Source organism: Rhinopithecus roxellana, chromosome 5 (assembly GCF_007565055.1).
Source record: "Rhinopithecus roxellana isolate Shanxi Qingling chromosome 5, ASM756505v1, whole genome shotgun sequence".
Classification (NCBI taxonomy): domain Eukaryota; kingdom Metazoa; phylum Chordata; class Mammalia; order Primates; family Cercopithecidae; genus Rhinopithecus; species Rhinopithecus roxellana.
Genome location: NC_044553.1, coordinates 64,636,743 through 64,656,258, shown reverse-complemented (window position 1 = coordinate 64,656,258; position 19,516 = coordinate 64,636,743). Strand labels below are relative to the sequence as shown.

The following is a 19,516-nucleotide window of genomic DNA, read 5'->3' as shown; positions in this document are numbered from 1 at the left end:
TTACAGCTGGTGGCGAGATGGGGTCGCTTATTATTTGCAGCCTAGGTTATTTGTTACTTTCTTCTTTTTACCCACCCTCAGCATAAACCCAGATAGGACCCTCCCCTGTATGGCAACTTTAAAATGTTGTTTCTATAGCACTCTGGCTCCTTGAGGTGGGGGAGAAACTTAGACAATGTGGGGACAGACATGAACAGGGAAGAGAAAAAGTGTGTGTTCATTTTGGAGGCAGACTTCTTGTCTACCTCTGCCCGCCTCTGCCAGGCTGGACAGGAACAGCTCTCCAGGGGGGCTCTGATTGTTTCTGGTAATCTGGAGAGCCAGTGCTTGAGGGCTCAGGCTGGGAGGTAGGAGGAAAGGGGTGGGTTAGGGGTAGATTCAGTGTGTTCTGATGACTGTTTTCTTGCCACTGGGTGGGATTTCTATGTCAAAGACAATCTCCAAAGTGACCTCGCTCTGGTCAGTTATTTTGTCTAGTCTGTATTAGATATGCAGTTCTAGTGTCTTACGGGTTTTAAATTTTCATTAGGCTTCTCCATTTTTGGCATCATGTATATGCTTAGTTCTGGGCTGGGCCAAGCCACTCACCAAATGCAGAATTAAGTTGAACCTACTTAGCCCGGCTTCCATGGCCAGGTATGTGTTGCAGTTCTTATGTTTTAGGCAATGGCAGATGGGAACCATGCTATGAGTTTTGTGCTACAAGCTCTGTTCCTAAATCCATGCCTATGCCTCCCGCCTGGAATGCTGGGATGCCCACCCAGGGATAGGATGGAATCATATCTTGAAGGCAACTCCTTCTTGCTTCTTTAGACTTAGTGGGGCTAAGCTTATCTTTCCATCTAGTCAAGCCTCTGGAGCTTGTGGGAGCTGGATTCAAATCTCAGCTCTGTAGCGTGATAACCTGTGCCTGTGTGCATTTACCTGGCCTCAGTTTCTCATATAGGCACCAAGGACTGGCACCCTCTATTCTCTGGGCTTATTTCCTCAGCAGTAGAGGAGGGAGATGATTTTCTTTTGCAGGGTGGTTTTAGCGCTATGCCCTTAGACTGCTGTGTACGTACCCTGGCTAGTCATCCTTCAAGGACTGTCCGAAGTGTCCCCTTCCACTTGCGTTTGGCTGATCCCCTCTAATCGAGCACTTTCCCATTGTCTGAAGCAAACTTCTTTGTCTTTATTTTTATTTTTTTGAGACAGAGTCTCTGTCTGTCACCCAGGCTGGCGTGCAGTGGTGCAATCTTGGCTCACTGCAACATCCAACTCCCAGGTTCAAGCAATTCTCCTGCCTCAGTCCTCCTAAGTAGCTGGGATTATAGGCATGCACCACCACACCTGGCTAATTTTGTATTTTTAGTAGAGATGGGGTTTCACCATGTCAGCCAGGTTGGGCTTGAACTCCTGGCCTCTAGTGATCTGCCTGCCTTGGCCTCCCAAAGTGCTGGGATTACAGGTGTGAGCCACCATGCCCGGCCATCTTTGTCTTTAGACAGTGAGCCCCTTGAGGGCAGGGACTGTGCTTCATCCTTGTGTCCCAGGGCCCAGCACGGGACCGTGAGCTCAATAAACATCTGTTAAATGAACTAAACAAAGTAATTTCCTTCTTCCATTAGCTTGCCAAAAGCCAGCCTATCTGAAGAGTTATTAATAGGCACACTGGTGAATACTTGAGCAAACCCAGCAGTGGTGATGGTGGGCCAGTTGGTCTCCTGTCATTGCAAGCCTCCTAATAAAAAGTCAGCAGGTGTTTCCTTGTCTTCTGTGGACTTCAGGAGTGAAGATTTCTCTGGGGTGTTCAGTTATTTGAGTGAAGGGGGAGAGCAGGTGGGTGGAAGATGTTGGTTGAGTATCGTAAGAAATGTCCGCTCCTTCCTATAACAGATTTTGTTTATATATCTTACTTATTGTTATTATTTTGAGACAGAGTGTCACTCTGTTGCCCAGGCTGGAATGCAGTGGCGCGATCTCAGCTCACTACAACGTCTGCCTCCTGGGTTCAAGCGATTCTCTGGCCTCAACCTCCCGAGTAGCTGGAAGTACAGGTGCCCGCCACCATGCCTGGCTAAGTTTTGTATTTTTATTAGAGATGGGGTTTCACCATGTTAGCCATGGTTGGCCAGGCTGATCTCGAACTCCTGACCTCAAGTGATCCAGCCGCCTTGGCCTCCCAAAGTGCTGGGATGACAGGCGTGAGCCACGGTGCCCGGCCTATATTTCTTTAAAATGTCTTATTTTATAAAGTTAGAAAAGTAATTTACAACCTGTTAATATATTAAAAAATAAGAAAAAGAAGTAAATATTTATAAAAAGAGAAAGCAGCTTTTTCCATAGTAGTCTTCATCACCCTGGTAGCCTGCCAGTGCTTCCAGTCTCCTGGTCCTGCATTGCATGCCCTACGTTACCACACTTGGGACTCTCTTCCCTCATTGTGCCAGGCTGTACTTTTTTTCCTTTTTTGAAGAAGTCACAATGTAACATAAATTTTAGATGGCCAGAGACACAAGCCCTCTTTCCCTTTCAGATACTGTGCTCAAGTGTTCAGACCTTTCCTGCATTGCTTTCTTTGCTTCTGGCTCTGCCTCAAGGTGGGATTCTATCAATCTCCCCTCATTCAAAATGTCCCCACCCCAGAGCTAACACTGTTCACAGGGCAGTTGGGATGTTGGGCACAGAAGAATTTTACCTGCAGTCTATGGCTGAGTACCCATTGGTAACCCCATTCTAGCGAACTAGTCCATTTTATCGTTTTATTACCTCGTCTGAAATTATGAGTCCATAGAGACATCCAATCACAATTCTCTTCCTCCTTTGGAATCCTGAAGGGCTTGTTTCTCTTCATTAAAAAGCATGATTTTGCTAATGAAAGGAATGATTTAACTGAGAGTTTGCAAGTTGTTCTTTTTTTTTTTTTTCTCTTGCTGAGAGAGTTTCACCTGGCTTAAAAACAACAAACTATTAATGTTAACCACATTTGCTTTTTGTGAGAAGGAAAAATATTTTCAAGGTGGTATCAGAACTATATATTACATAAAACACTTATGACCCCTTGTGTGTGAGAAAGTATGTGTAAGTTTTTTATTTATTTTTTTGAGACAGGTTTCAATCTATCACCCAGCTCACTGCAGTCGTGAACTCCTAGGCACAAACGATTGTCCTGCCTCAGCTTCTTGAGTAGCTGGAACCACAGGCACATGCCCCCATGTCTAGCTAATTTTTTATTTTTTGTAGATACAGGGTTGCACCGTGATGCCTGGGTTGGTCTAGAACTCTGGGCTTACACGATCCTTCTGCCTCAGTCTCCCAAAGTGCTGGGATTATAGGCGTGAGCCTCCACACCCTGCCAAGAAAGTGCTTTTTTTAAAACGAAAATAATATTGTTCTATATAATGCATTTACAAAACTAGTATAGATGTTTATTTCTTACTAACACAAATTTATCCCATATTTAAAGACTACATATTCTTTCTTTCTTTCTTTCTTTCTTTTTTAGACGGAGTCTGTCTCTGTTGCCGGCCTGGAGTGCAGTGGCGTGATCTCAGCTCACTGCAACCTCTGCCTCCTGGGTTCAGGCGATTCTCCTGCCTCAGCCTCCTGAGTAGCTGGGATTACAGGCGCCTGGCACCACGCCCAGCTAATTTTTGTATTTTTAATAGAGATGATTTCACCATGCTGGCCAGGCTGGTCTCGAACTCCTGACCTCAGGCGATCTGCCCGCCCCAGCTTCCCAAAGTTCTGGGATTATAGGAGTGAGACACCGTACCTGGGTATTTCTTTATATTAATTGTTACATATTATTTTTATATAAAAAGATAAATTATGTAACCACTCATTCTTCTGTTCCTGGGTGTCCCCCACCCCTTGGAATTTATGAAAACATATTGCATTGCACATTTCTGTAATGCCACACTATAGATCCTTATGGGCAATGCTATAGAATTTCAAGGTCAAAGGATATGCTCCTTTAAAAATGTCCCCTTTAAAAGATGATAGAATTGGCCGGGCACGGTGGCTCATGCTTGTAATCCCACTCAGCACTTTGGGAGGCCGAGGCAGGTGGATCACCCAATGTCGGGAGTTCGAGACCAGCCTGACCGACATGGAGAAACCCCGTCTCTACTAAAAATACAAAATTAGCCGGGCGTGGTGGTGCATGCCTGTAATCCCAGCTACTCAGGAGGCTGAGGCAGGAGAATTGCTTGCATGGGGAGGTGGGAGGTGGAGATTGTGGTGAGCCAAGATCGTGCCATTGTACTCCAGCCCGGGCAACAAGAGCAAAACGCTGTCTCAAAAAAAAAAAAAAAGATAGAATTTACATCTCCAACCATGAGGGCCCTCACTAGCATAGAATGTTATTAATCTTTAAACTTTTTTTTGCCGTTTTAAAAGCAAAATAAATACAAAAGAGTTTAAAAAAAAATGGCTGTTTCAGATTTGAGAATTCATAGGGCTTCAAAGTCTTCTAATCTGCAGACCCAGCGGTGGCAGGATGCAATTTCTGGTCTTGTGGTTCAGCCTTCATGGCCTCATTGTGGGGTTTCCCTGGGCTTCCCCAGCCCTCCCTGAGGGCTCCTCTTTCTGCATCCCTCCTGTTCTTGTTGTATCCGTGGTGCTTGGTGTTGACAGATGCTCAGGAGCGACCCCTTCTTGTGCAGGTGTGAATGAGAGCAAAGATGGGTGTCAGTGGGAGGCTGCTCCTAGTTTGCGCCTATAGCAGCCTTACCTGTCTTCCTTACCCAGTTCCCTCCCTCTGTTCTTGCTCAGAGGGAAGCTCCTTTGCTGGCTTGCTGTGGTCATCCTGGTCTGTCTGCATTAGCTGGGATCTCCTCGGTGCCCAGAATTACTCTGATGTTTGTTGGAAGCATATTTCTTCATGGCAGAGCCACAGCCCTTCTCTGTCATTCTGCAGGCATCTCTGGCAGATCTTGCATTTAACAGGAATGGACAATGACAGGAAAAAGGCTGATAAGATTCCCTGCTGGGTGAGCTCTGCTGACCTGGCTACCTACAACAGGCTGCTTCCTTCTGTGTTGTAGCCAGCACCCTGCCTGGTCCATTCCTGTACCAAGGGGACTTAGAACAGATCTCTTTCGGGCCAGAACCATTTCTAGTGCAAGTTCTTGGTTTAATTGTACTGTTTCCTTTAAAAATGATGTTCTCTGTAATCCCAGCACTTTGGGAGGCCGAGACGGGCGGATCACAAGGTCAGGAGATCGAGACCATCCTGGCTAACACGGTGAAACCCCGTCTCTACTAAAAAATACAAAAAACTAGCCGGGCGAGGTGGCGGGCGCCTGTAGTCCCAGCTACTCGGGAGGCTGAGGCAGGAGAATGGCGTGAACCCGGGAGGCGGAGCTTGCAGTGAGCTGAGATCCGGCCATTGCACTCCAGCCCCGGCGACAGAGTGAGACTCCGTCTCAAAAAAAAAAAAAAATGATGTTCTCTATCTCTGGATCAATCTCCCAGACAGCCGGTCTCTGTTTTAAGTATGTGAAATACAAATCATCAAAAGCAATTGCTGCTCTTTTTTCTCCGTCTTCCTTGGGCCGCCTTGACCTCCTTCCTCTGGAATCGCTCTCCTGGTGGGTACATTCTCTCCAGCTGTTGGTAGACATTAAGAAGTAGGAGCTCCAAATAAGCTCCATTCTAAAACCATCTTGATAAAAGCTATGAGTCTGGGTATGGGTCTTATTAGTTGGGACAGTAGCTGTCTCCCCCAGATGTTTTGTTCAATGGAAACATTTCAGTGATAAAAATACCTTCAAACTCCCTTCTGAGAGCAGAGGCAATCACTTAAGTAGCTCCTGCTGCGTAGCTGGAGCAAGTCACCACACCCATGGATTACATTTGGCAGCGTGTCTTTGGCCAGCTGCATGGCTCCCAGCAGATAAAAGGGCAGTGCGTAGAGAAGATGTTAGGGAAAGTGGTGGGGTGGAAGCAGGGAGGCGGTGACCCTTGTGCAGCAGCTGAATTCCCAGGGCGAAGTTTGGGCCTTGCTGCCCCCAGTTTACTGTCCAGCTGCTGCTGCTGCTTGGGCCTGCAATGCCGAGGATGACTGGGATCTGGAAGGCAGCTCTGGTGATTTGTAGGATCAGAGGAAGGACAAAAGCTGGGTCAGGGCGGGTGTGGCTGCGCCGGGTAGTTTACTGATGAAGTGAATTGAGCTTAGAGACTTGGATGCTAGTGCTCTGGGCCGCTGGTGTCTGCCAATGACTTAGTCAAAATTGAACACATTTTATTACTAAAAAAAGAAATATTAGCGTTCTGGTGGCAAAGTATCCTACAAAACAAGAGCAGATGGTACCAGGTAAGTTCAGCTGAAACGGAGGTCATTCATTTTGTGAATTATCTAATTTAGAGATCCTCTGGTCCAAGGGCCATGGTTTTTCTTTTTTTCTTTTTTTGAGACGGAGTCTTGCCCTGTCGCCCAGGCTGGAGTACAATGGCATGATCTCGGCTCACTGCAACCTCCACCTCCCAGGTTCAAGCGATTCTCCTGCCTCAGCCTCCCTGAATAGCTGGGATTACAGGCACATGCCACCATGCCCAGCTGATTTTTTGTACCTTTTGTAGAGACGGGGTTTCACCGTGTTGGCCAGGCTGTTCTCGAACTCCCGACCTCGTGATCCACCCGCTTTGGCCTCCCAAAGTGCTGGGATTACAGGCGTGAACCACCGCGCCCAGCCGGACCGTGGTTTTTCTGCTGGTGCCCCAAAGGCTTTGTGGGACCAAGAGTGGACTCCAGGCTCCACTCACCTAACTTCTCAAAAGGGATGAAAACTCACTCATTTCTGATGATGGAGTAGGGTCTGCTTTAGTTTTTCATTGCTGCTGCAACAAATGACCTTAAACTTGTGACTTGAAACAGCACAAATGTGTCATCTTACAATTCTCACTGGGCTGGAATCAAGTTATGGGGAGGGCTGTGTTCCTTCAGGAAGCTCCAAGGGAGAATCCGTTTTGTCGTTTTTTTTCCAGCTTCTAGCAGCAGCCTGCATCACTCAGCTGGGGATACCATTCCTTCGTCTTCAAATCCAGCTATGTGATCTCTCTCTCTGACCCTCCTTTCATCTTCACATCTCCCTTGGACCACAATTGGGAAAGGTTCTCTGCTTTTCAGGACCTTCGTGCCTACCTTGGGCCCACCTAGATCATCCAGGATAATCTCCCCATCTCAAAGTCTTTAACTTGATCACATATGCAAAGTCCATTTTGCCACGTAAGGTAACACATTCACAGGTTCTGGAGAATAGGACATGTACATTTCTGGGGACCATAGTTCTGGCTGCCACGAGGTCAGGTTTATCAGGCTTGCAGGGAGATCAATGGCTGAAGCAAGCCCAACGGTCAGGGCTTCAGCCCTTTCCTTCCTGCTGTTTGCTGTGCTGTTCGATGCCTGGCGGTGTGGTCTCCGTCTCAGGCTGCATTCTTCACTGCAGCTACCTTGCTCCTGGATGAAAGGCTGTGGACATGAGAACAGGAGTCATCTCTTCTCATGGGAAAAGGGCAGAAGTGTGGGGTGGGGGTAAGTGGTTGTGCTCTGAGAGTTTGACCTTGCTGTGGAATCCTTTATGGTGATTGTCAAACTAGCTTACATGAAGTGGGTGGGGACACTGTCTTCCCTCCCCTCTCCCACTCCCCTGCTTATTTAAATCAGGTAACCTCCTTTTCCTGCACTTCTTAGGGAGACCTCACGCCTGAAACTTGTGTGTGTTCTGAGCTCCTCACAGCTTCCTGGCTTGATCCGTGTATCTGTCTGTAATGCCTGGGAGCTGGATCTGTATGGCTGAGTTTGGATGGGTTGGGAGTGGAGAGGGGCACCATCACCTGGGTCTGTGGGTTGGAGGATGGTGACAGATGAATTGAATAGGGGGTGCTTTGCTTTATTTAACAGACGTTACTGTGGAAACACTTGGTGCAAATCGAGTGTTCTAATTGAGTGTGTTGCTTTAAAAGACTATTTTAAAATGATCTCAAACTTACAGAAAACTTGTAAAAAAATACAAAGAATTTCCGTATAGCATTACCTACATTCATTAATCATAAACATTTTGCCATACTTACTCTCTGTATTACATACTGTTTTCTCTGACCCATTTGAAAGTTGCACCATCATGCCCCTTTGCTGCTAAATACTTTAGAAAGTCTTTCCTAAGATCAAGGACATTCCTTTTCTTTTTTTTTCTTTTTTGCTAGCCTGTCCTTGCTGGCAGACATTCCTTTCATAACCACTGTTCAATTAGTTAAAACAAGGCATGTAATACTATTATCCAGTATGCAGTTCATATCCAAATTTTGCCACTTAACACAATAATGTCCTTTATAGTAATTCTTCTCCTGCCCTAGGATTCAGTCCAGGGTTACGCAGATTCAGTACTCAGTTGTCATGTCTCTTTAGTCTCTTTTAATCAGGAACAGTTCCTCTTTTTTTTTTTTTTTTTTGCCATTCATGACATTGACATTTTTAAAGGATACAGGTTGGCTGTTTGGTAGCTATTTTGGTTTGTGTGGTATTTTCTCACTATTAGATTTTCCACAGTTACATCTATTTTTGTCGGGCACGCTATATAAATGATGTTTTGCATCCTTCTCAGTCCATCACATCAGGAGGCACATGATGTCATTTTGTCTCATTACTGGAGACATTAGCTTCTATCTCTTGGTTAACGTAGGGTTGAATTTGCATAACGTGATCTATCAGTTCTACAGGAGTTGAGCATTTAAAATCAGGAGTTTAAAGAGGGCATTGTCCTCTAGAGTTGTGTCTGGTTTGCAAGTGTTTTTTTTTTTTTTTTTTTTTTTTTTTTTTAATATATTGGATTTTCCTAAAGCGGGCACCCTTGTTCTTTGCAGGGTCTGCTCTTTGATACAGGTAGAAGGGCTAATGTTCACAGAGAGCTCATAGTGAGGAATAAATTGCCTGAGATTTGAACACACCATTATCTCTGCCCTTGTAGCAACTGTGAGGTCCATCCCAGAGATAGAAGCATAAATGCAGTGTTCACAGTGGGTTCCCTTTGACTATATCTAACTATCCTGGTTGCTTTGGAGTTCCTAGGAGTGGCAAAAATAGATTAGGATGTGGAAAAGTCTCCTTCTAGCACATTTGACAGTTCTGTCTATGCTAAAGATGATGGTCCAGGCTGCTGTCACTGCATTTGCTTCCTTGTGAATCTCTTCTCTTCTGTCATTGACTTGTTGGGTTGATTCGGTGTGGTCAACTTGCATGATGTGTACATACCAGGCCAGTCAGACCTGCCCTGGCTGCTCATTCGCCGATTATGAGATTCCTTGTAGAAGTGATTCTCAGAACTCAGGAGGCCACCGTATAGGAAAGGTGTGCTTCCTAGAGCTCTGGATGTTTTTAGTTTGATTATTACCAGTATTATCTTGGGTCAGTGCTTCTCAAACTTCTTCCAATTTGTGAATCATTTTACAATTGAGTTGTTTACAAATGCCCAATCGTTGGGCATTTCACCTTGCTGACTCGCAGACCTATTGTTCTCACTTGTCATTATAGAAGCAAACACTTGCTGGGTGCTGTGGCTCATGCCTATAATCCCAGCACTTTTGGAGGCCAAGGTGGGAGGCTCACTTGAGCCCGGGAATTCAAGACCAGCCTGGGCAACATAGGGAGATCCTGACTCTATAAAAAATAAAAATGACACTTTGGGAGGCCGAGGTGGACAGATCACGGGGTCAGGAGATCGAGACCATCCTGGCTAACATGGTGAAACCCTGCCTCTGCTAAAAATACAAAACATTAGCTGGGCGTGGTGGCGGGTGCTTGTAGTTCCAGCTACTTGGGAGGCTGAGGCAGGAGAATGGCGTGAACCTGGGAGGTGGAGGTTGCAGTGAGCTGAGATTGCGCCGCTGCACTCCAGCCTGGGTGATAGAGCGAGACTCCATCTCAAAAATAAATAAGTAAATAAATAAATAAATAAATAAGAAAATTTGCCACACGTGGTGGCACATGCCTGTAGTCCCAACTACTTGGGAGGCTGAGGTGGGAGGATCACTTGAGCCCAGGAGGGAGAGGCTGCAGTGAGCTGTGATAGCACCACTGCAACTCCAGCCTGGGTGATAGAGTGAGACTCTGTCTCAAAAAAGAAAAAAAAGAAAAGAAAGAAATCCACAAACACATGGTCACATGTAATCCACTTTAGGATTAATAGAGAAAATGGTACTTTGTAAAATGAAATAGGATAAATGATCATACAAAAAAGTAAATGTACATTAAGAACAACAGTGTACCTTGACTGTCCTCCATAGTAAAGTTAAAAATCTGGGCAAACATGTAAAGGAGGAGGACACAGTCCCTGATCTGTCGAAGGAGTACAGATACTGGTGGGAGTAGAATGGGGACATATTTTAAGCTGAAGAGGTCAGGAAAGGCTTAACCAAGCAGTGGGTCCGAGCTGAGCCTTGGAGACTGGGGTGGGGATGGGAATTGTTGGTAAGACAAGGACAGTGATTATAGACTCACGTTTGGTAATAAAAGTTCACCCTTGCAGACCACCAGCAGGATCCATTGGGACTGCACTGTGAGAATCACTGCAAAATGGCCAGAATTTATGTTTGTGAGAAAATCTGAGTAATTTTTGAATGACTACCCAGCATTGCCAATTAAAATAAAACTTGGATGAGACCAGTCTTCCAATTCTGTCTGATGAAACATAAACGGAAAGCCTTTATAATGTAATATTACTGCCTGAGTGATTATTTTCAGAATACAATGATCAGCCAAGTGGCTTCTAATTGATCTCAAAATATTTACTGAGCCTCGCAGTGTGATAATGTTCTGCTGAGTTGCTGATTTATCCCCAAAAGAAGACAGTAAGAATATGAGCATTCCAAGACTAATAAGATACACATGCTGTGAATGGTTAAATATATAAATATAGGCTGGGCTCAGTGGCTCACGCCTGTCATCTCAGCACTTTGGGAGGCCAAGGTAGGCAGATCATGAGGTCAGGAGTCCAAGACCAACCTGGCCATTATGGTGAAACCCCGTCTCTACTGAAAATACAAAAATTAGCTGGGCATGGCAGTGCATGCTGTAGTCGTAGCTACTCGGGAGGCTGAGGCAAGAGAATCACTTGAACCTGGCCAGCGGAGGTTGCAGTGAGTCGAGATTGCGCCACTGCACTCCAGCCTGGGCCACAGAGCAAGACTCTGTCTCAAAAACAAACAAACAAAGGATATAAATATAGAATCCACAACTCTGTGAATGACATGAAGGTATACACAGGGGTCCTTCTTTTGCTCCTTTTCTTCACTTTTTCTAAAACAGTCCTTTGGTATCTTCAGTGATTCATAATCTGTGAAAAACCAAACAGGTTACACAAGCAGCTCAGGTGCAACTTCTCAAATAGCATAAGCATGTGTCCCAAATCATTAAACAGTTTATCTCAGAGGCACTTTTAAAAATAACACTGTGCAACCATTCCCTTCTAAGAAACCTTCCCTGAAACTTTTCATATAACCATTAGGAATTGGAGAACTGGTAATTCCTGGATCCTGACTTATTTTTTAACACTCTCCTTCTCCTGTCCACCCTGCCCCCAAAGCACAAATACCTCATCCTGGTGGTTTCGGCCGGGCGCGGTGGCTCAAGCCTGTAATCCCAGCACTTTGGGAGGCCGAGACGGGCGGATCATGAGGTCAGGAGATCGAGACCATCCTGGCTAACATGGTGAAACCCCGTCTCTATTAAAAAGTACAAAAAACTAGCCGGGCGTGGTGGCGGGTGCCTGTAGTCCCAGCTACTCAGGAGGCTGAGGCAGGAGAATGGCGGGAACCCGGGAGGCGGAGCTTGCAGTGAGCTGAGATCCGGCCACTGCACTCCAGCCTGGGCGACAGAGCCAGACTCCGTCTCAAAAAAAAAAAAAAAAAAAAAACACTGTGCAACCATTCCCTTCTAAGAAACCTTCCCTGAAACTTTTCATATAACCATTAGGAATTGGAGAACTGGTAATTCCTGGATCCTGACTTATTTTTTAACACTCTCCTTCTCCTGTCCACCCTGCCCCCAAAGCACAAATACCTCATCCTGGTGGTTTCAAAGTAAAGTCAACAAATCTTCAGTTCTCCTCCCTTTAAGGGACAGAGCCTAATTCCCTTCCCCTTAGATGTGGGTTGGACTCAGAAGTGAATCACAGTGTATAGAATCAAGTGGAAGGGATGACATGTGTCCGGAGAGACAAAGTGACAAAAGGCACTGTGTCTTCTCCTTGTGCTCTCTCGGATTGCTTCCTCTGAAAGAAGTCAGCTGCCATATTGTGAAGGTGCTTAAGCGGCTGATGGAGAGTCCCACAAAGTGGGGAAACTGTATGTTGCCCATTGTCAACAGCCATGTGAGTACCCCATGTTGGAAACCTCCAGCCCACATTCTGAGTCCAACTCAGTGAAAGAACCACCTAGGTATGCTGCTGTCAAATTCCTGACTGATGAAATCTGTGAGATTGTGTTTATGTGAAGGCATTGCATTTGGGGGTAATTGGTTATGCAGCACCTACAGTAAATAATAGACCTTAGATCTTCAGCGGTGATTTTAGCATATTCGTAGAGAGACTCACGAGCACTGAGACCTAATCCACGGGGATTTTATTATTATAAGCATTAGTTTGAGGCTTTTAAAGTGATAACTAACATCATGTGATGGATACATTAACCACTTTCCTCCCCTGGTGTTTATTTTAAAGGGATTGTTACTATGATTAAATTGATTTATGGATTCATTTGTTTATGAATTTTTAAAAAATTATTTGTTCTGGGCAGTTGTTAATGCTTGAACTTACGGGGGTTATCTCTGTGTGACTTGGGACACATGTTTGTCTGTATCCTCAGAGGAACTGGCTGTGGCAGTAGGGCCTTCAGCACATCCCAAAGACAGCTGGTTGGAAACATAAACATGCTTGGGCATATATTCCCAGAGATTGTGCTTGTGTGTAAATTGGAGTAAAATTTACAGGCAGCCTTAGGAAAATATATTTGGAGACATTCCATCTTCCCCCAAAAGATGTTAATTATTTAAAAACTCCTTATCCTATATCTTGGATATAGGATATATATATTATCAGAAGCTTCTCAGTGTTGTGTATGTTCTTACTTTTTAAAGACACAGTTATATGTCACCTGCTGTTCTACCTGTGGAATTTTTTGCATGAGGAAGGCGCTTTGGCCAGGTACACATCACTTGTTTTACACGAGTTCTCTGTGTTTGATCAGAAATGCTAGGTAAATGTGCTAGTGCTAGAAATGCCAGAAATAACTTCCAGGTTCTGGCAAGATTGCTTTGGGGTCATTCCCACCTTTAACTCTAAACCCCCAAATCTGAAATAGGTCTCAGTCAGTTTAGGAAGTTTATTTTGCCAAAGTTAAGGGTGCGCACCATTGATACAGCCTTAGGAGATCCTGATGACATGGGCCCAAGGTGGTTGGAGCACAGCTTGGTTTTATACATTTTACAAAAACATGAGACATCAAAATACGTAAGATGGCCAGGCGTGGTGGCTCACACCTGTAATCCCAGCACTGTGGGAGGCTGAGGCAGGCGCATCACCTGAGGTCAGGAGTATGAGACCAGCCTGGCCAACATTGTGAAACCCTGTCTCTACTAAAAATACAAAAATTAGCTGGGTATGGTGGCACATGCCTATAATCCCAGCTACTCGGGAGGCTGAGGCAGGAGAATCATGTTGCTTGAACCTGGGAGGTGGAGGCTGTGGTGAGCCGAAATCGTGCCACTGCACTCCAGTCTGGGTGACAGAGCAAGACTCTGTCTCAGGAAAAAAAAAAAAAAAAAAAAAATATATATATATATATATATATGTGTGTGTGTGTGTGTGTGTGTGTGTATATACATGTGTGTATATATATATACGTATATTATATATGTATATGTGTATATATATGTATGTATATATGTATATATATATGTATATACACACACACACACACACTTACATACGTAAGATATACATTGGTTCCCTCTGGAAAGGTGGGGACAACTTCAAGTGGGTGGGGGCTTCCAGGTCAGAGGTAGATAAGAGACAAATGGTTGCATTCTTTTGCGTTTCTTATTAGCCCTTCCAAAGTAGGCAATCAGATATGCTTTTGTCTCAGTGAGCAGAGGGATGAGTTTGAGTTGTCTGTCATTTGTCTGCAAGGAAATTCCTTGTGAGGGAGGTAAGTAGATAGCTTTTTTTTCTTAGTAGCAATCTTGTTTTAGGAATAGAATGGGAGGCAGGTTTGCCCTAAGCAGCTCCCAGCTTGACTTTTCCCTTTGACTTAGTGAGTTGGGGGTCCCAAGATTCATTTTCCTTTCACAACTCTTATAGTATGGTAGTGCTTGGAGTTTCCTAACAGTTAGAGCAGAACCTCACTACCTGCTTCCTGCTGGTTGGAGGAATCTCTGTCCTTCAGGGGATGATGTTTTCTGTGTTCTTGTCCTTGTTTAGGAATCTACAAACTGGAGGAAGCCTTATCTCACCAAGGCAAAAAAAGACAAATGGCCTCTGAGAATCGGGGCAGGGAGTATTAGTGGGGGAATCTTTTTCTCTCAATTTCTGGTATATATGTATGTATTTTATTAATTACTAAATGTCTAACAATAAATTTATGAGTAAGCTAAGTTATTCAGATGTATTTTATAACTTATTTATTATATAAATAATATATGCTATTATAGATAAATTAGAAGATTTAGTCCAGTAAAAGAAAATAAAAACTGGCTGGACGCGGTGGCTTACGCCTGTGATTCCAGCACTTTGGGAGGCCGAGGCGGGTGGATCACGAGGTCAGGAGATCAAGAGCATCCTGGCTAATATGGTGAAACTGGCCGGGGGTGCGGTGGCTGATGCCTGTAATCCCAGCACTTTGGGAGGCCGAGGCAGGTGGATCACAAGGTCAGGAGATCGAGAGCGTCCTGGCTAACATGGTGAAACCCCATCTCTATTAAAAATACAAAAAAATTAACTGGGTGTGGTGGCGAGTGCCTGTAATCTCAGCTACTCCGAGGCTGAAGTGAGAATTGCCTGAACCTGGGAGGCAGAAGTTGCAGTGAGCTGAGATCGCGCCCCTGGGTGACAGAGCAAGACTCTGTCTCAAAAAAAAAAAAAAAAAAGAAAGAAAACTATTCCAATAATCCCAATGTCTAGAGATAGTCTGTTTTTAAAATAATGTCAGTTTCCTTTTGTGATTTTTTTTCTTCAAAACTTTCCCCCCATAGATTCAGAATGTCTCAAACTGTGAAATTTATAAATTAAAATGTACAAGTTTTTATTTCCCATTCATTTATTCCAAATAATTGCCTTTTGTTATGGTAGAATTTGAGTAATCACAGAATTCTACATAACAGATTCCACAGAATTCCGTATCAGAAAAGTCTTGGTAAATCCTTGTTTCTCTAATAGTCCTTGAAGGAGGATTTTCAATGCTGCTTTGGAAAAGTGGGGTAGCCCAGGACGTTCTGCCACTCTTCCTGCTGTCACTGACATTTGAGGACTCGGAGTGTTGTGGCCTTCCTGTTAGGGGTGGAAGTATTAGAAGGATTGAAAATCTGGAACTCACTAATTGCATTTGTGTTCCCTCCAGCCTTCTTTGGGGGTGCTGGGTTGGATGTTCATGGTTCATGGAGAGACAGATGATGAGCGTAAATCATGATCTGGGAAGTCTGGTCCCAGAACAGCTGTCTGCCAGCTGCTGCACTGGAAACTGAGCAAGTACGAGTGAGCTTTCCTCTGATGGTCTGAAATTGTGTCAGAAACAGCAGAGCCATGCTCCACGTGCTTGTTGCAGGAACTGAGTTCAAATCCTGCCTCTCCCACCTAATGGCTCTGACTACAGGCCAGCTATGATGAAGCTTCTGGGCCTCAGTTTCCTCACGTGTCAAACACTGGTGACATACCCACCCCTGTAGGTTTGTTGTGCAGTGGGTGTTAAACAACACACATGCCTGGCTCTTAATCACTCATAAGGTCCTGTCCTCCCCTTGCTGTTGTATGATTGCAGTTGAGTATAGGATGAGTTTGAGCAGATTATCGTCAGGAGTGTTTGTTCTAAGCTTTCGTTACAAAAGGTCCCCCAAATCCACTCAGCCTTTATGCTCTCCCACATAGGAAGCTGGCCCAACACCATGGAGGTTCCCCTGCCGCACCCTGCTTCGCTTTTTTTTTTTTTTTTTCTTTTTTTGAGATGGAATCTTACTCTGTCACCGAGGCTGGAATCCAGGGGCACAGTCTTGGCTCACTACAGCTTCCGCCTTCCAGGTTCAAGAGATTCTCCTGCCTTAGCCTCCTGAGTAGCTGGGACTACAGGCATACACCACCGTTCCTGGGTAGTTTTTGTATTTTTAGTAGAAACAGGGTTTCACCATGTTGGTCAGGCTGGTCTCGAACTCCTGACCTCAGGTGATTCACCCACCTCGATCTCCCAAAGTGCTGGGATTACAGGTGTGAGCCATCATGCCAGGCCGAGGTTGCCTCTTAGGTAAGTAAATAACAATCTCCTTGTCTCAAGGGAGGACACTGCTGATGAAAAGTTGTTTTAGATCTGTCAAAATTATGGATGCAGCCCCCTTTGTCTGGGTGATCCTAGGATTCTTTTATTCTCAAGAAGACAACTGGGAGGAAGCCATGCTGGAGACTGGCTATGGTAGTTTTCATGTGAATTTTTATTTTCAATGCTTTTCACGTCTTCAATTATTTAAGTGCCCCAAGCCCGTGGTTTGCCTCAGTTTGGGTGGGCATAGCCAAGGGGGCTCCAGGGCCTCCAGCCTTCACTCAAGGATGACTTTCCCTAGGCTGAGGGCAGTGGACCCTTGACAAAATTCAATTACCATCTCTGCTTCTGGCTGGACCTCAGCTGGCTGGGTCTCGGGGGCTTTAAACAAAGGCGTGAGCCTCTCCAGAAGTAGATTAGGGAGATTTGCATTCAGGCCAGGGATTTGTATGTGGTGTTAATTCTCCTCCAGGCAGATATCTGCTTGGGAAAGGGCTGTGTGACCCTATTTAGAAAAATGGCTACACTTTGTTAACCTTTTTTCCCTTAAGAAGGAAAAATCATTAATGGCAGAAGTTCAGGCCCCAGAGGAGATTTTCCGGGTGATTCTTTGTTTCAAGAGTCATGTTTCCCCAGATGTGATTAAATTATCTGTAACTTTTAACTCTTCCCCCCCCCCCCATGCTTTAGTTGAAAAATAAAATCTGTGTTCATATTTCTTGCATATCATAGGCTTATGCCTCTTTCCAGCTCTGTAAGTCAAGGCTAAATATTTTTTTTAAAGGAAGAGGAAAAAAAGACATTTGTTTTAGAAGACATTGTTGCGTGCACCCTGCTCCCACCATGCTTTCATTTGGTGCTGGAAAGTGGTCAGAGGATTCTAAGCAGCCTCCTTGCTACAGCTGGACTGTGACGCTGTCCCTTACTGCCAGTCTGCTTGGCTCCTCCAGGCTTGATGCAGATGCTGCCCGCTCCCCACACAGCCCTCTTTTTTCTCTGTTCCCGGAACGCTGTTTGCTTCTGCTACCGAGAAGGCAATACTGGGTAAAGGAGAAAGATGCACTGATGTGGAACTGGAAGGCAGCTTTTACCACCTCCTAGCTGTGCCACCCTGGGCCCCCGAGCCTGGAGTTCCTTCACTGCACTTGCAGTTGCACTGTGCAATGCCTTCTCAGTCTCCTGGCTAGAAAATGGAACTCCTGCAGGACAGGATGTTGTTCATCCTATTATTTCCAGTCATTTATCTAGTCATTCATTCCTTTATACAGTGACCCTCCTAGGACCTAAGAATAGAGAGATGAACGTCATACATGTGGTAGGAATTGTAAGTTGCTGCTGCTTTTTGTTTTTGCTTTGAGTGATCCACTGATAGTTGAGAAAGTCTAGGACCTTTCTCCCCAGAGAGAATGCCACTAGAGAGGGAGAGAACATGACCCTGCCTCTTGACCCCAACTGTGACACTTCTGAAACCAATCTTAGGAAAACCTCTCATGGGAATGGCATTTCCAAGATTGGGGTGAAGTGGGACCTCCCTGTTGAAAAGTTGTCCTGCCCTCTGTCAACTAAACATGCCATAAGCAAGGGAAAGAATGACTTTTAATGACGGGGTAGAAATTGGGAGCAAGAGGCTGAACACAGGGAACAGAATTTTTTGAAGTGCCTTGTTAAATGGAAAGTAGATGTAGGAAAATTTGAAATGCTGGTATTTCAGATGGGCCCAGGCCTATCACCTATTCTACCTGGAGAGGGTAGACTTCTATTACTCATCCTTTTTCCAGAAGCAGTTTGTATGTAAAAGCCCTAAAGGGCCACATTCCACTTGATCCCTTTTATTAACAAAATTGTACTTTGCAGCAAGGTGGGGTGTGGCCACAGAGCCCTTTAAAGATGGGAGCCTGGAGGTGGAGGTTGGCTAATTGCATGTTGCCTTTTGGCTTCTTTCCAGTCTTTCATCGTGGATGACCCCTTATCTGTAAGTTCTAGGCCCCCCCCCCCCAAAAAAAAAAACAAAAAAAAACCAACAACAAAAAACAACCTTCTGTTTATCTTCTTTGTGTGGTTTTTATGAAGCTAAACAGATGATGATCATGATCTAAGCACTAGCTTTGGAAAGTAATTATAGTGGATGGAAAGGGTCAGGATGGATTCTCTGCCAGATGTCAGCCTGCAGAGGCTGTGATTCCAGGCTTCACTTGGTGGAAGTGACCAGTCTGGCCAGCTTTGCTGGGCCTCCTCTTTCTGACTCACTGTTCCCATGGATCTCTGGAAGCTGCTGGTTCTTACCTATCTACAAAGAGAAGCAGCTCATTTCCTGGGGTGAGGCATGCCCAGAGAAGATTTACTTCTCAAAAGGCATACTCGAACATAGTTCACAAGGCTGGCTGTGCCTCAGCATCACGCGTACAGCTTAAAAAGAAATTATAGGGAACCACATCTAGAGATTCCCTGTCAGATAAGGATTGGAATGTGTATTGTAAAAGAGCCCCCCCTCCACCTCACCTTGACTAGGATGGGCGTCAGGACTCAACACTGTCTACCTTCCTCACCCACACTTTGCAGAGTGTGGGCCATGGCCCAGCAGCTTCCCATCTTCTGGGAGCTTATCAGGAATGCAAATGCCCAGATTCCACCAGCCTTCTTGCATCAGAATCTGCTGTTTGAAGGATGGAGAAGCCCTGCTCCAATATGGCATGTGGTGTGATCAGTGCCTGATTGTTCCTGGAAATGGAACATTGACCACCCTGGTTTACCAATTCCTGTGCTCCTGAGAACTGGGCCAACATCTGCATAGATCCAATTTTAAAAACTTATAATGTGGATCCTCTCTGTTACAGATTGCGACCAACTTCTAAGTTGCTTTGCCTTCTGTTGTCCATTATACACACAACAATGGGGTTCATTTAAATATACTTAATTTGTAAAATGAACTGTGTTCTGTAGGCAGATAGGAGTATTTGTGTTCTGCCTTTATTGCATGTACACAGGCAGAACACAGACCTCTGCTCCTGGTGGTGTTAAG

General features: G+C 45.0%; 1 protein-coding gene across 2 annotated transcripts in view; it reads left to right on the top strand.

The window, feature by feature from the left end:
* The window catches only part of TLN2 (talin 2), a 461,407-nt gene that overhangs the window by 91,515 nt on the left and 350,376 nt on the right, over window positions 1–19,516 (top strand). The gene's annotated exons all lie outside the window — the stretch shown is intronic.